Source organism: Schistocerca gregaria, chromosome X (assembly GCF_023897955.1).
Source record: "Schistocerca gregaria isolate iqSchGreg1 chromosome X, iqSchGreg1.2, whole genome shotgun sequence".
Lineage (NCBI taxonomy): Eukaryota > Metazoa > Arthropoda > Insecta > Orthoptera > Acrididae > Schistocerca > Schistocerca gregaria.
In genome coordinates, this window is record NC_064931.1 from 428753165 (window position 1) to 428768448 (window position 15284).

A 15284-nucleotide genomic window follows, 5' to 3' on the forward strand; every position below is an offset into this window, starting at 1 on the left:
TTTTATCTATGTTATACGTATTTTAAAATAAAAACTACTTAGTGTTACTTTTTTCATATTTTGTTCGTTTAAGTTGCACGCAAGGTGGACGGTGGAAAAAGATAGTTACAGTTTGAAACTTGCGTTCCCTGACTAATTTGAATATATGTGTGTAATTCAACATCAACTTCGGCATACAAGATCCATCCACATACATACTTTGGAGCACTTACAATCTAACTGGTAATTTAAAGTTTGAAGACAAGGCTACATCTCACAGGACAGTCTACATGTGCTCCGTAGTTTGTTGAACTCGAGTCACCAACGATTGATGATATGGAATAACCCGATTTCTGCACGTTGTCTTGACCCTGCAACCCCAGGTACCTTATACCTCTCTCTGCATACAGTTACCTCACGCCTATTGTCTGGAGGGACAATTCTGTCTAAGTGGAGGAGTTTATCCTGCAGTTTGGGTTTCAGACAGCCCCTAGGCGATGGTAAGAAATTCTGTAACATCAATTTCAGTAAAAATGCGTCCCTTGAAACAAATTTGAAATATCACATTAAGAGAATGCCGAAAGGATGTATTTTCCGAAATGATTATACGCTTGTCTTTGTCTCTATGAAGACTTATTGTCCTAGATTCTGTATTTTCCTTGTCAGTGTGTATGTCGAAAGGTAGTCCTCTGCTCCTTCTGCAGCCAAAGAATCTTATATAGATTTCAGAAATCTTTCTAAGCTTTACAAATGTCAGGTTTTCTGACATCTCTCGTGTGACTACGCGAACTGAAGTATCATTTATGGTACGGGTCTCCTGAATCCTGTAGCCTTGCATATTGTTATCCGTATTTAAGTAATTCAAAAACGAAAATTATCCATCTGTTCAATCATGAAGCCGAACCGTCAGACGAAAGACAATGTGTTCTATCCCAGAAATAACAGGATCAAACAGTGTGTCGAATTAAGCAATGTTTTTATCGAATTGGACTTGAGTGACGAGTTCCTTAAAACAAATCCTTCGCAATTGCATGGAAATATTGAATTCGTTAACGCTCTACGGCTAGTGAATGAACTGAACGTTAAAAATGATCCGCGTAAGAAAGGTGTCCAAACTCATCGAGGATCATAACTAGTTTAAAAGAGAGAAATGCGGATAGGAATCGCAGTCTGAGGGTTCCGTCACAAAATTATGTATGTATACTGGATGATAATCTCGTGTGGCTCAATGGCCTGGTGCATGTCTTCCTCTTGGAATACTCTTCGGCGACTTGCGTGTTCCCAACCTGCCCCGTTAGCCAACCGTGGAAAGGGGACCTGCAGTTCAACGTGGAATCCTGTGTGTTGTTTCTGACAACTCGTCACATCGCTGAGATGTGAAAGCTAGGTTAAGACAGACTGAAAATTCCGTGGCCCGAATGAGATTCGATCACGCGACCTCTGTTTCCAAGCACGCGATTTGCCGCTAGACTACCAGGCCCGACATTTTTATGGGTCGCTCATCTGTACGTTTTGATGGGTGATTCTGGGAGTATCAAAACGTGTGAAATGAATGGCCGTATCTTGATTGCATTGACTTAGCTTAAATTTTTTTACACCGACAAGTGACCGTAGAACTTACTATCGGACAAATTCCAGTTTGGTACCTACACACGTCCCTGAGAAAAAGGAGTCCAGTCAGGCAGAGCGCGTGATCCGACAACGGTTTCGTTTTTACTCACTGAGGTATGAAAACGGAGGATAATTTGCTTCACATTGTTATCAGTGTACCACCGCATGTTTCCAGGGCGTAAGAGTCTTGGCCAAACATGGATTTGTAAGGAATTTGATTTTCTATTCCTATGTAGTGTTATAAGCTGAACTATCAAAGTTAATACAACCAATTTAATAATCAAGTAGGAAATTACTAATCAGCTGCTTCAGTGTAATATTGACTAAAGTGGCTTCCTCTCTTCCTACGGCGCTTACATTAAAATGATTTCATTCTTTGTACAACGGAACCGAACGAGGGGTAGCACAAAGAAAAAATCGAACTTTAAAGAAGAAGAGCCACACTAACATGATACGTACATTCGACACAAACAGTAGTTCTGAAGCCCACCACGCATCTAATTTCTTCTGGCGTAAATTGTTTAAATGTGTGTATCAAAACTAAAAAGTTTGACATTTCCGAACACACAGAACAACACTTGCGCAGAGGCAAGCCGGTGTGTCAGAAGTTACGAAAATTGTGGCCAGTATTCTTAAGAGATCTCTCTCTGCCCGCCTGAGGTTACGTGTGACGAAAGTTGCGGTGAAAGGAGTGCTCATTGCCTTGCTCCAGTTATTACAGTCTAGCGAAAGCTAGCGGATGAGCGCGTACAGAGGCCGCATCGTTTGCAGCGTCACGCAGGCCGTTTGCTGCACACCCAGCCATGCACCTACGGTCGTGTTCCTGATAAACCGTACGGAAATGGTACACGATTTAAAGCAGTATGGTGTGTTAACACTCCAAGGCTACGCCAGTGGATAATTTTATGAAAGTGCTATACAGGGTGTTTTCGTAAGAGTGTGATAAAATGTAACAGGACAGAGGCGGCTCCACTTAACAGCTTGATGGAGGGAGCCTGGGTCGCAGAAGCCAGCTTAAGGAGATAATAGGAATAAAATCACATTACTGTGGACTTTTTTCTTTACATTAAGTACAGTTAACTGCAAGTATCATCACTGAAGCAATGAACGTACCATCTATCCTGTATCTTAGAAAATATGCTGAAACTGACGGCCATTAATCTCAATGTAAGCGTAACATCGGCGGACAAGATTCTGACGCACCCTGACAAATATCCCTGGTGTTTTTCCAATCACAGGCAGCTACAATTCTGGAAACTAATTCCACCTCAGTATCCACTGAGATCTCTTATTTAAGTGACTTTAGATATCCCAATAGGAAATAATCAAGGGGATTTGATCTCGCAGGCCATGGTGTAAGATGGTTGGTTGGTTGGTTGTTTGGGGGAAGAGACCCAACTGCGAGGTCATAGGTCTCAGCGGATTACGGAAGGACGGGGAAGGAAGTCGGCCGTGCCCTTTCGAAGGAACCATCCCGGCATTTGCCTGGAGAGATTTAGGGAAATCACGGAAAACCTAAATCAGGATGGCCGGAGGAGGGATTGAACCGTCGTCCTCCCGAATGCGAGTCCAGTGTGCTAACCACTGCGCCACCTCGCTCGGTCATGGTGTAGGACCTAACCGTCCAATCCAGCGACCAGGAAATACTTACTAGTAATCAGTCTTGTTCTCGTTTCCTTGCAGGAATTATAGAATGTAGATGTAAATAAACAGCACAGTACGTATAAACTTGTGCGCATGTTTGTTGTAAATAAGCTGGGAAACAGTAATGCTAGACAAATCTGTACACAGGTTTACTTCCCTATCTCCTTAATCTGGTTTCTCAGACACCAGGTTCCCTACCACAAATTGTTCGATGGAGCATTTGGTATTTCCTGTTACATTTTTGCACACTCTTGCGGAAAAACCCTGTAGAAAGACTCAAAACGCGACTTCAAGAATGGCTATACTGCTGTTCGTAATTTCGGCAATCTCTATTAAGTAGAACCCCTTCTAAGAAGCCACAGCGACTTTTTTTTTCCTTCACTATCTAGCAGAGCGCAACCTATTTTCCTTATTACCTGCCCGTACATGGGTCGTTTGATTGTAACAAGATTGTTAACGGCACTAAGGAGCTTTCTGTCCCTCCCTCTGGTGCATTTGGTAGTAGAGGAACTACGGGATGTAGCAGGTAGTCTGGTTAAAATGTATTAGTGTGAGCGCGGTCGCTATATATACAATGCGCAGAGCAGAGGATTGTCTGAAGTAGTTATTCAGTGTTAGGCTGCGCATATGCCCATGGTAAGACTACGTGAACTGAACTATGTTTCGTACTTTTCGCCATACAGCTGCTCTGTAGCACGGCAGAGCATGGTGGTGAGTTCAATCCCATTGCATGGGATGTGTAGCGCTCCCGCTGGTTTGACTGACTGCCAGCGGTAAGGAAGGGAGCAAGTAATTATGGAGGTCGGTAATATTCTGGCATATTCTCGTAATATTTGTAGGAAGTGATGTTTTCGTTTCCGTTGTTTCGTAAGAGCAGACTCCAAGGCCATTTTACAGATGGCTATGAGAGAAAGACAAGAACAACTAAACTCATTTCTGGAGAATTCAGATTATGAAAACATGTTGACTACCAGCTACTAAAGACAAACCTCGAAATCAAACCATGTATGATACTAAATCACGAACAATAAGAAATGTACATCACACGCTTAATGCGAGTCTGCCACAATTTCGCGGACCACCATATACGCAATTGTACCCATCTGTTTCCGACAAGTGCATTTATGTGGAGAGGCATTATAGGCCTGACTTCCACGGTGCTCGTATAAACGGCTATGATGCTTTCTGAAGAATCGCTGGTTTCACGTAACTGTCTCTAAAGCAATTAGAAACCCATTGATGATCTCCAATTCGAACCTCTGATTTTACTTTCCAAATTTCCAAATCATCCAGTCAGTTCGACCAGGAATTTATTCTACTGGGGTGTGTATAAAGTTTCGTCAGTGAAATCAATTTAGACTATTCACAGCTGTTAAGATGGACGAACTTTGCTCTTGCATAGATTTCTAGTTTCAAACCACACACTGTTACAAATATATGGATTCACTGCTACAGAGAATTAGTTGATGCTTCTAAGAGTGTGTTTGAATTTGGCTTGTGACCTAGGATGTACGGAAAGTTACACGACACTATACAAATTTCATGATTTGTGAATGGACACTTCACTGATTCAGATGCAGTAAATTCTGAGATTTCGACAAACAGAAAAAAATATTTGACGCCAATGCTCTACTTCTTTAACGATGAACTAACTTTCCCTTTTTCAACTGAGTCAGACTAAGTTATGTAACTTGCGATGTCGAACTTAGAGAATTTAGAGTCGGCTGTGCATCACGGACATTCCGATAGCAAAAGCGTTCAGAATTAATGTAATCATTGCTTAAAGGTTTTACAGTTCTAGTACAAAGTATATGCGTACATTCGTTCTGCGTGCATTGTATTACTGGGTTAACATATTACCAAGACTTTCACCACTTGAAAATTTATAGACGCTGGCTACATGAAACTACGCGGGATTTTGCTAACATTTCACTCCTAGTACATGCGGGTTATTTCCTAATTCACGAAGAACGAAGACTTACCACATTATTTCCTGAACCGCTTGAGATGTCAGTTCTACTTTCACCCAAATGATCTGTGAGTAAGACCTCACTGAAAGACATCGTATGTTTTCATAGTTTTTCAATTACACTGTCAGCCTACAACACTGATTTCAAGCTTTAAAATGTGTGAACATTTGTCTCATTAGGACAAACCGATCTTTTTTGTTGTCCGAAGAGAATACACACTGGAAGAAAATGATTGTTGCGGTAGAGAGTCACGGAAGTAAATCTGAAGCTTTCTCTCCCACTGAGAAGAAAGTGTCTCACGGGTATTAGAAGGGAAACGTTAGCTACATATCTGTGGAAGTTACTGATGACTAAATTCAGATTAACCTCAAAATGGATATGTCTCTAAGTCCGTAAGATAAGACATCTTCATTCGACGACAATGGGTGGATCAGAGGATGAAGCGGAAACTTTTTGAAACGTTAGAGTGAGACGTATCCACGGTGAACCTGAAGGCCAGCCATGGGTCATGGGTTGCAGTTACCGTGTGGTGCACATTGGGCAGTGATATACCTAAGGTCAAAACTGAGTGGTACAGTGCCACTGATACACAAGATGCATACAGTGGGTGAGTGATCACATGATTTCCGGCAACGCCTGCTGGAGGTAAAGTTAGGTTAGTGTATGTCCGTGAAAGGGGGGGGGGGGGGGGGGGGCTGCAATCCTTCAATCTACAGAGCTTCATCCATGTTCAGTTGGATTTTGGACTTGGGAGCCAGCAATACGCACTGGACTAACAAATGCTGGTGATATCCCTATGATCAGCGCCCTCTGTGACGTCGGAGAGTAACTGGCGGATGGATATGGCTTTCGGCCGAAGTTAATATGATCCTTGTTATATGGAGTCACGCCTGCCCCTGCAGTATGGCGTCGCATGTGCATACAACTATGTACCGTATCTTATGACTGGCACAGCGCAGCATTTTCGATGGCTATGGAGGTAACATGTATATTACAGGAACTTTTGTGTTTTATTAAATGAATGGAAATTTACTTAAACTATCACGACAGTCATTCATTAAAGTTTAAGCATTTATCAGTTTTTTAAATACTGTGTTAGATCATCAAAATGCTAACATTTACTCATCAACGAACAACCGGCCACCACACTTTCACCGTCGCTGGCCACTAATTTGTAAATTATATGGCCTCACTGGTATATTTAACTGTCGGTCGGAATAGTTGTCACCAAGCGTGCACAATATACTGTCGAAACTACTGTAATCGTGCTCTCTGCAGGCAAGGATGTTTAAGACAAACTAAGGGATCTGTTGTTGACTTGCTGTCTGTATCACTGATTCGTCAGAATTTAACCCGTACGGGGTCAGCATGAAGCACTTTTGCTGTAATAGTGGGTAATATGAGAGGTATTGGAGGTAGTAAGTTATCCGCAGCAGAGAAAATGTTGCAGCTAACAGAAATTAATTACCGCACGACACTCCACTTTATCAATGGGCTGCGAAATTTAATTTTTGCTTTTCTATCGGCGTTCTGTAGCACTGTGGCGCGGAAATTTCAGTGTGATCAGGCTTGCGGTGCGGGTAAGTACCTTTCAAGCATATACGCCGCTACCATCGCTGAGATCGATAGTTACATCAGTGCACCTTGTTTCTTTTTTGCGTGCGTTTGGTAACGGTTAGCGCTGAGATGAAAGAACATTAGATAGTAGGTGGCTGGTACGCGCAACTGAGTCTTAAGAGAATCGGATCGAGGAAGTACGTTCATCTGTGATTAAAAATGTACTCAGTTATGTATAGTCGCACGAGCACATCGCTTAACGTTACCTCTGCTTCGAAAAACGTATGAAGTTCAATAGAATCGCGAAAAAAAGACTAGTTAATTTCCGCGCATCTGCTGTGCCTAGCGTAAACGGCGATATTAAACACACTACCACAAATAACGCCTTGGTGGCTTGCATTAAATTGCTGTGAATGTGACCTGAGGAAAAATGATTTCGTGAGTGAACAGTCCAGCCCTGTGTTATTCGCTCAAACTATGCTGACGGTGCAGTGGCTGATGGGAACGAGCGTAAAAGCATTACCCATTTTACAGTGACTCCAATCAGCCACCGCGCACAGTGTCAACTTAGTTTGCACAAATAATAAAGTGAATAAGTCAATAATAACATTAAGTTCTATCAGACCCGTGTTAAGTGAATCGTTAATCCAGCACCTCCCTTCTTCAGCTTCCACATCTCTCAGTACAACAACAACATCGTCGCCAGCAGCAGCAGACCGTAGATTACTGCTCATCCTATCCGTCAAATCATTTATGTATATAGAAAATAATAACGGTACTACCACACTTATTTGTGGCACTCCCGACGATGATCTCTCTTGTGAACACTCGCCGTCGAGGGAAACATACTGGGTTCTACATCTACATCCATACTACGCAAGCCACCTGACGGTGTGTGGCGGAGGGTACTTTGAGTGCCTCTATCGGTTCTCCCTTCTATTCCAGTCTCTTATTGTTCGTGGAAAGAAAGATTGTCGGTATGCCTCTGTGTGGGCTCTAATCTCTGATTTTATCCTCGTGGTCTCTTCGCGAGATACACGTAGGAGGGAGCAATATACTGCTTGACTCCTCGGTGAAGGTATGTTTTCGAAACTTCAACAAAAGCCCGTACCGAGCCACTGAGCGTCTCTCTTTCAGTCTTCCACTGGAGTTTATCATCTCCGTAACGCTTTCGCGATTACTAAATGATCCTGTAACGAAGCGCGCTGCTCTACGTTGGATCTTCTCTCTCTCTTCTATCAACCCTATCTGGTACGGATCCCACACTGGTGACCAGTATTCAAGCAGTGGGCGCACAAGCGTAGTGTAACCTACTTCCTTTGTTGTCGGATTGCATTTCCTTAGGATTCTTCCAATGAATCTGTCTGGCATCTGCTTTACCGACGATCAACTTTGATCATTCCATTTTAAATCACTCTTAATGCCTACTCCCAGATAATTTATGAAATTAACTGCTTCCAGTTGCTGACCTGCTATATTGTAGCTAAATGATGAAGTATTTTCCTTTCGATGTATTCGCAGCACATTACACTTTTCTACACTGAGATTCAATTGTCATTCCCTGCACCAAGCGTCGATTCGTTGCAGATCCTTCAGCATTTCAGTACAATTTTCCGTTGTCACAACCTCTCGGTGTACTACAGCATCATCCACAAGAAGCCTCAGTGAAGTTCCAATGTTATCCATAAGGTCATTTATGTATATTTTGAATAGCAACGGTGCTACGGCACTCCCCTGCGGCACACCTGAAATCATTCTACTTCGGAAGACTTCTCTCCATTGAGAATGAGATGCTGCGTTCTGTTATCTAGGAACTCTCCAACCGAATCACACAATTTGTCTGATAGTCCATATGCTCTTACTTTGTTCATTAAACGAATGTGGGGTACTGTATAGAACGCCTTGCGGAAGTCAACACGGCATCTACCTGGGAACCCCTGTCTATGGCCCTCTGAGTCTCGTGGAGGAATAGCGCGAGCTGGGTTTCACACGATCGTCTTTTTCGAAACCCTTGCTGATCCCTACAATTTAGATTTCTAGTCTCCAGAAGAGTCATTATACTCGAGCATAATACGTGTTCCAAAGTTAGTTGAGTCTACGGGCCACACACATATGGAAGCCTTTGCCGTATACTTGTACCTTCATTAACAGTCTGCAGTGGGGAACCGTGTTAAATGGTTTTTGGATATCTCGGCATATGGAATCTGCCTGTTTCTCTTAATCCATAGTTCGCAATGTATCACGTGAGAAAATGTCAAGCTGAGCTAGATAAAAGCGATGCTGTCTAAAACCACGTTGACTCGTGGACATTAGCTTCTCGGTCTCAAGAAAATTTATTAAATTCGGACTGAGAATATGGTCAAGGATTCTGCAGCAAACCAATGTGAGAGATGTTTGTCTGTCCGTTCTACTTCCCTTTTACATATTATATGAGTGTCCGGCCCCGGTAGCTGAATGGTCAGTGTGATGGATTGTCAATCCTCTGGGCCCGGGTTCGATTCCCGGCTGGGTCGGGGAATTGTCTCCGCTCAGGGACTGGGTGTTATGCTGCCGTCATTATCCTATCACCCTCATTGACTGCAGGTTGCCGAAGTGGCGTGAAACTGAAAAACCGGCACCCGGCGAACGGTCTGACTGACGGCGGGCCCTAGCCATACGATTAAATTAAATAAATATTATAAGAGTTACACGTATTTTTCCAGTCGCTTCGGTCTTCACTCTGGGCCAGAGATTCGCGATAACAAGATAAGAAAGGCGCCAATGCGGTAAAGTAACCTTTGTAAAATCGAGATGGGGTTCCATCCGGACCTGGCGAATTACTTGTTTTTAACTCTTTCAGTTGTTTCTCTACGCTTTGGTTGCTTACTACCATGTCCACACGGGAGTGTTCGATGGTCGAACGACCATGTCTGTACGGTTCTCCTGCGTGAAATTTCTTTAACACGGAATTTAGAACTCCGCTTTCATTTTGTTATTTTCAATTGCCACAACAGACTGGTCAGCGAGAGGCTGGACGGAAGGCTTAGACAGGCTTAGTGGTTTTACATAGGACTAATATTTCCTCCAGTTATCGGCCAGATCTTTTACTAAGATGTGACGGTGGTGGCAGTTTTATGCTTCGAGCGTAAATCTTTCCACAAGCGCACTAATCTCTACTGACCTTTGTCATTTGCGCGTTCTCTTGTTAACCGAGTGTGCAACAGCCTTTGCTTCCTCAGCACATTTAAGATTTCGTTGTTTATCCATGTTGGGGATTTTCCATCCTCAATTCAGTTACTGGACACATACTTGCCCAGTACACGATTTACCATCTGTTATAACTTTCGACATAATATATCTACATTACTGCCTAAATGATATAGCAACAACTTCCACCAAAACCACTCTCCTAGACTTCCTGACTGATTTATAAACCCCTCGACCCTGCCCAACGAAATGAGTTTGGGCTGTCTGGCGTCGCTGCGCTGAATGCTCGACGAACGGCGCTCGCAGTTGGCACAGTCAGGAGGCTCTACGATGTGTATCTGGAGTTTTACACCAGCCGTAAGGGTTCACTTGATATTTTCATATTCGTTTTTAACGACAGGTAACAATAATAATTGAGACGAACAAATGTGCTTAACAGATTTTACGATCACATATGGGAACACTGAAACAACGATCAAGCGTGCGCAAATGGGTACCAACGAACAATTGAGATTTCTATTCTTTGTTGGCAATGCTATTCCTACAATTCTATTTTGAAATGTATTGTTCTAGGAAAGAAATTTTAAAACTTCTATTTTCCTAAAAGAATTGTGTCTACGTTCGCTCCTCCAGTAAAAACCTTCATGAGATTGTCAAAATAAATCAGTTTTAACGTGCTTACTTTCGTAGTACACATTCCTGCTGCAAAAATCTTCGAACTGTTGGCAACTTACAATCGCAGCAATCACGTTATTTCCGGAAGGAGCACCGAACAGTGTCAGATTACTGACGCTGTCGGTAAGGTCCGGTCTGTTTGTAGCGACAAATCCTAAGTTACTTTCATTACGTATGGGCTGCGGATTAGCTGCTCAATGCAGTTTTCAAAATACGTGTTCAAAAGTACTTCGCGTGAGTGTCCTTACTCCTCGCAATGAATCCACTGACGTTCCAGCCTGTACTTCGTGGGATAAAGCCGCCTCCAACTAGTATTTCCATGATCCGGGTATTTACCCTCTACTGACCATATGAGTCATTCTAAAACTGTCAAAGCGGAATCGGGTTGTTGGTAAAGACATGTAACAATTAACACGATCTCACCTTGACCTTTTATACACGACCAGTTACCTTCGCTGTCTCACTGAACTTCGATCTCAATAGAGAATTTTGTTAACCACAATGAACACTCCCACACCTATAGTACATAATATTGTACAACCTGTCTGTGGCCACCATAGCACTGCATGGATAGTGAGGAGTGTGATAGTGAGGAGTGTGATAGTGAGGAGTGTGATAGTGAGGAGTGTGATAGTGAGGAGTGTGATAGTGAGGAGTGTGATAGTGAGGAGTGTGATAGTGAGGAGTGTGATAGTGAGGAGTGTGATAGTGAGGAGTGTGATAGTGAGGAGTGTGATAGTGAGGAGTGTGATAGTGAGGAGTGTGATAGTGAGGAGTGTGATAGTGAGGAGTGTGATAGTGAGGAGTGTGATAGTGAGGAGTGTGATAGTGAGGAGTGTGATAGTGAGGAGTGTGATAGTGAGGAGTGTGATAGTGAGGAGTGTGATAGTGAGGAGTGTGATAGTGACAGGCGCACGTGTAGTGTTATCTGCTATGGCGGTGTTTAACTATGTATAGCGCGTTGACACTGACGGCGCGCGCGAGCAGCTCGCCAGGGACGGGACGCGCCGATCTGAGCTGAGGCACGCATTCCCAGCAAGGACGGCGCTGCCAGCGCCGCCAAGGCCGCGCATCCACTGCGATGCTATCTCCACACAGCAGTCAGACGCGAGCGTCTAGCCGCCAGACGCAGAACACGCACATATGGTCGCAAGCTCGCAGCTTCCTTCCCTGCGCCCCCTACCCCGCCTCCACCACCCCGTCACTCTGCTTCCACTTTTCGTGATGGAACTACGTCCATTGTAGCTTATCCCTGACTCCTTATACAGACACACTGTTTCTAGACGTACAGAGACTCTTATTAAGTTCTTCAAAAATCTGTAATTCTAGTTTATTCCAGCCACTCGTGACATCGAGGTAAAGAGGGCCTATGCACCCTTCAGCTGCAGAAGTACCGTGATGTGGTTGCTGTCATTGCGGAAACAGCTCAAAACGCCGTTTTACGAGCCTATCCTCTCAAATTAGCACTTTCAGTCTCTTAACGCTAGACAGAAACCCAACCCGCACTAGGATCGCACCTCCTTGACTCTTGTGCAGAAAGCCGTGATGTATTCTGCTGGACGCACTTTCAATAAATAACCAGAAGAATTGAAAAATCTCAGCAGTAATCCACGCACTTTGAAGTCTAAACTGAGGAACTTCCTCGTCGCTCGCTGCTCTTGTTTTGTCGGTGAGTTCTTGGATAAAAATTAAAGAAGATACTATTTTATATTGTTGATTACGCTATTTTTTACTCAGTGGCTTGTCATTTGCATCCGATCCCTGTACATTGTCTGTTATTAACTTTTCCAATTTTAATTTTATGTACTGCATCGTTACGTTATAGGACTGCTGGTATTTTCTATATACATAAATTATCTGGCGGACAGGGTGTGCAGCAATCTGTGATTGTTTGCTGCTGATGTGATCGTAGGCGATCTGTCGAAGTTGAGTGTAGGAAGATACAAGAAGTCTAGTTCTATTTAGTAGGACAAATGGCTACTATTTCTAAACGTAGAAATATTTCAGTTTATACGGATGAGTAGGAGACCTGTAACGTTTAGGTATAGCATTTGTAGGGTTCTTATTTACACAGTCAGGTCGTTTAAGTATCTGATCGTAACGTTGCAAAGCAATGTGAAATTTAACGAGCATGTGAGGATTGTGGTGGGGAAGGCGAACGGTGGTCCTCGATTTACTGGAAGAACTTTGGGAAAGTGTGATTTATCTGTAAAGGAGACCACATATGGGACGCTAGTGCGACCTATTCTTGAGTGAAGCTAGGTTGTTTGGTATCTGTACCAGGGCGGATTAATGGAACCCATAGAAGCAATACAGAGGCGGGCTGCTAGATTTGTTGCTGGTAGGATCGAAGAGCACACAAGTATTACGGAGATGCTTCCGACACGTAAATCGAAATCACTGGAGGGACGGCGACATTCTTTTCTGGGAGCACTCTTGAGAAAGTTTAGAGAACCAGCATTTAAGGCTAGCTGCAGAACGATTCTACTGCCGCCAACATACATTGAGCGTAAGGGCAACGAAGATAAGATACGAGAAATTAGGGCTAATACGGAGGCATATGGACAGTCGTTTTTTCCGTCGCTCTATTTGCAAGTCGAACAGGAAATGAAATAACCAGTAGTGGTACAGGGTGCCCTCCGCCATGCACCGTACGGTGGCTCACGGATTATGGATGTAGATTTATGAGACCATGGACGTTTGCTCAATCTGAGCCTACGGAACTAGATGTCTAAAATAAAAAAATAAAAGTCAAGTTGCTAATCTCTTCCATTGCGTTAAATGAAACCGTAAACGAGGTACGAGATACATATTGGCAAATTCCTCAGTACTAAACATATCCATACATCTGTGTATCACTCCGAAGTGCAATAATGATTGCCGGAAAAACTAATCCGAGAAGAAGGAACCGAGCAGTACTTTTTTTTTAGGAGAAGACTGGAATGAGAATTATTATTTTGAACAGCAAGTATCGTGATTGAGAAAAAGTGTTTCTGGAACACACAGCGCTCACCGTCGACATCGGCACTTCTGTGTCGGTATTTTCAGTTCAATGCGAAGGTAAGTAGGGATCAAGAAATCAAACTAAATGTAATTATTCCGTAACGCACCGCTGGAGACTACAGTTCCCTCATGTCAAAATACTGGAAAACATCACTGAACAATCTCCGAAATTGTATCAGTGGAGTTCGGGTTCAGCATGTTTACCTAAGCCAACTTTACCAAAGTAGTTCCGCACTGGTGAGTAATAGTGGCAAAATTTACTTAATATTCATGAATTCTTACGTTTATGCGTCTGACGATATAATTTCAATATTCAAATGCGTCGCGTGTTTTTATCAATAAATATTGTGATGTATCAATTACAGTAAGTCGCAGACCCTATTCAACCATTATCGCTTTATTGCGGAAAAACGAACACATCCATTCAGTATGAAAAATTTTAAAAATCACAGTAACTAGGAAAAGCCCTCAAATCCGATTGAGTCACCTATCAGGAACCGACACCTCATGTTTGAGTGCAGAAGCACGGCTAACTCTGCGAGAGCGAAAAAAGCCAAGTGAGACAGGTAAGCGGATTGGCGACTAAGCATCATTTACCGGATTGAGTTTTTATAGAGAATTATCGTCTTCGATTGCTGTTTAAATACTTGTTTTAAGCTGCTTGTGAAGCAAGTTGCTATCGTAGCTTCGCTTCCTGTGAAGCGCGGATTTTGACCACTCTTAACTACACTTTTCGCTGAATAATACCATCTTCCGCGGGTCACACAGTGTCTTTATATGCCTATCATTTTAACATCCGATCGTCCTTGCACAAATATATGAACTGAAATATTATCGTAATTTGTTACTATATTGACCTTTCTGGGTCCCTCGGTCATTTTTGTAAAACATTTCTTCGCAGATTTAACCAATTCACTTTGTGCACTACGGTAAAAACAGAAAACATTAGGGGACCCAAACAGCAGCTTCAGTGCGCAAGTTGAAACCAGGCTAACAGTTGCATGGTGAAAGGTGGGAGAAAGAGTCTCATTACAACCACATCATGAAGGAGGTACGATATGGCAAGGAAATTTATATATATATATTATGACAAGCTATCAGTCCAAAATCATTTATGTACATCACACTGTTGATATACAAAATTAAGTAACTGAAATTAAGCAGAGTGAAACCCAAAAAACCAGTGCTTAATTTCTAAAATTTGAGGTGTCGGATCGCACCTGTTCAACAATACAATTCCCTACCCTCCCCCTTACCCTCAATCATAAAAATTACAAGTTTCGATATTTGTTAACTTTTGTTAGAACTTTATGAGAAATATTTTTTACAAAATATTGTAAATTTTTTGGTTTTAAACAATTTCTTTTACTCAGAACAATGAAACCACAAGATTTCATGTAAACATCACTTGCTACTGCCTGCCTACGTAGCAGTGTCAGTTTGCTCCCTAATTCTGCTAGATATGTATCGGTGAAGGTCTTCGTGACCTTTAAGTTCTCAACTGCTGTTATCGAGAAAGTCAGTCAAGTCTGTACAGCAGACAATCTGATCAACAGGGATGCGTGTTCTTAACTAAGCAATGCCTAGAATCCCTCGCTGCCCACCATTAAATTATAACGGGAGGAACAAGAACCTTAGTTCAATCCATTGCAGAATTTT

General features: G+C 42.7%; 1 protein-coding gene across 3 annotated transcripts in view; it reads right to left on the reverse strand.

The window, feature by feature from the left end:
* The window catches only part of LOC126297442 (beta-1,4-glucuronyltransferase 1), a 114133-nt gene that overhangs the window by 67480 nt on the left and 31369 nt on the right, over positions 1-15284 (reverse strand). The window lies entirely within an intron of this gene.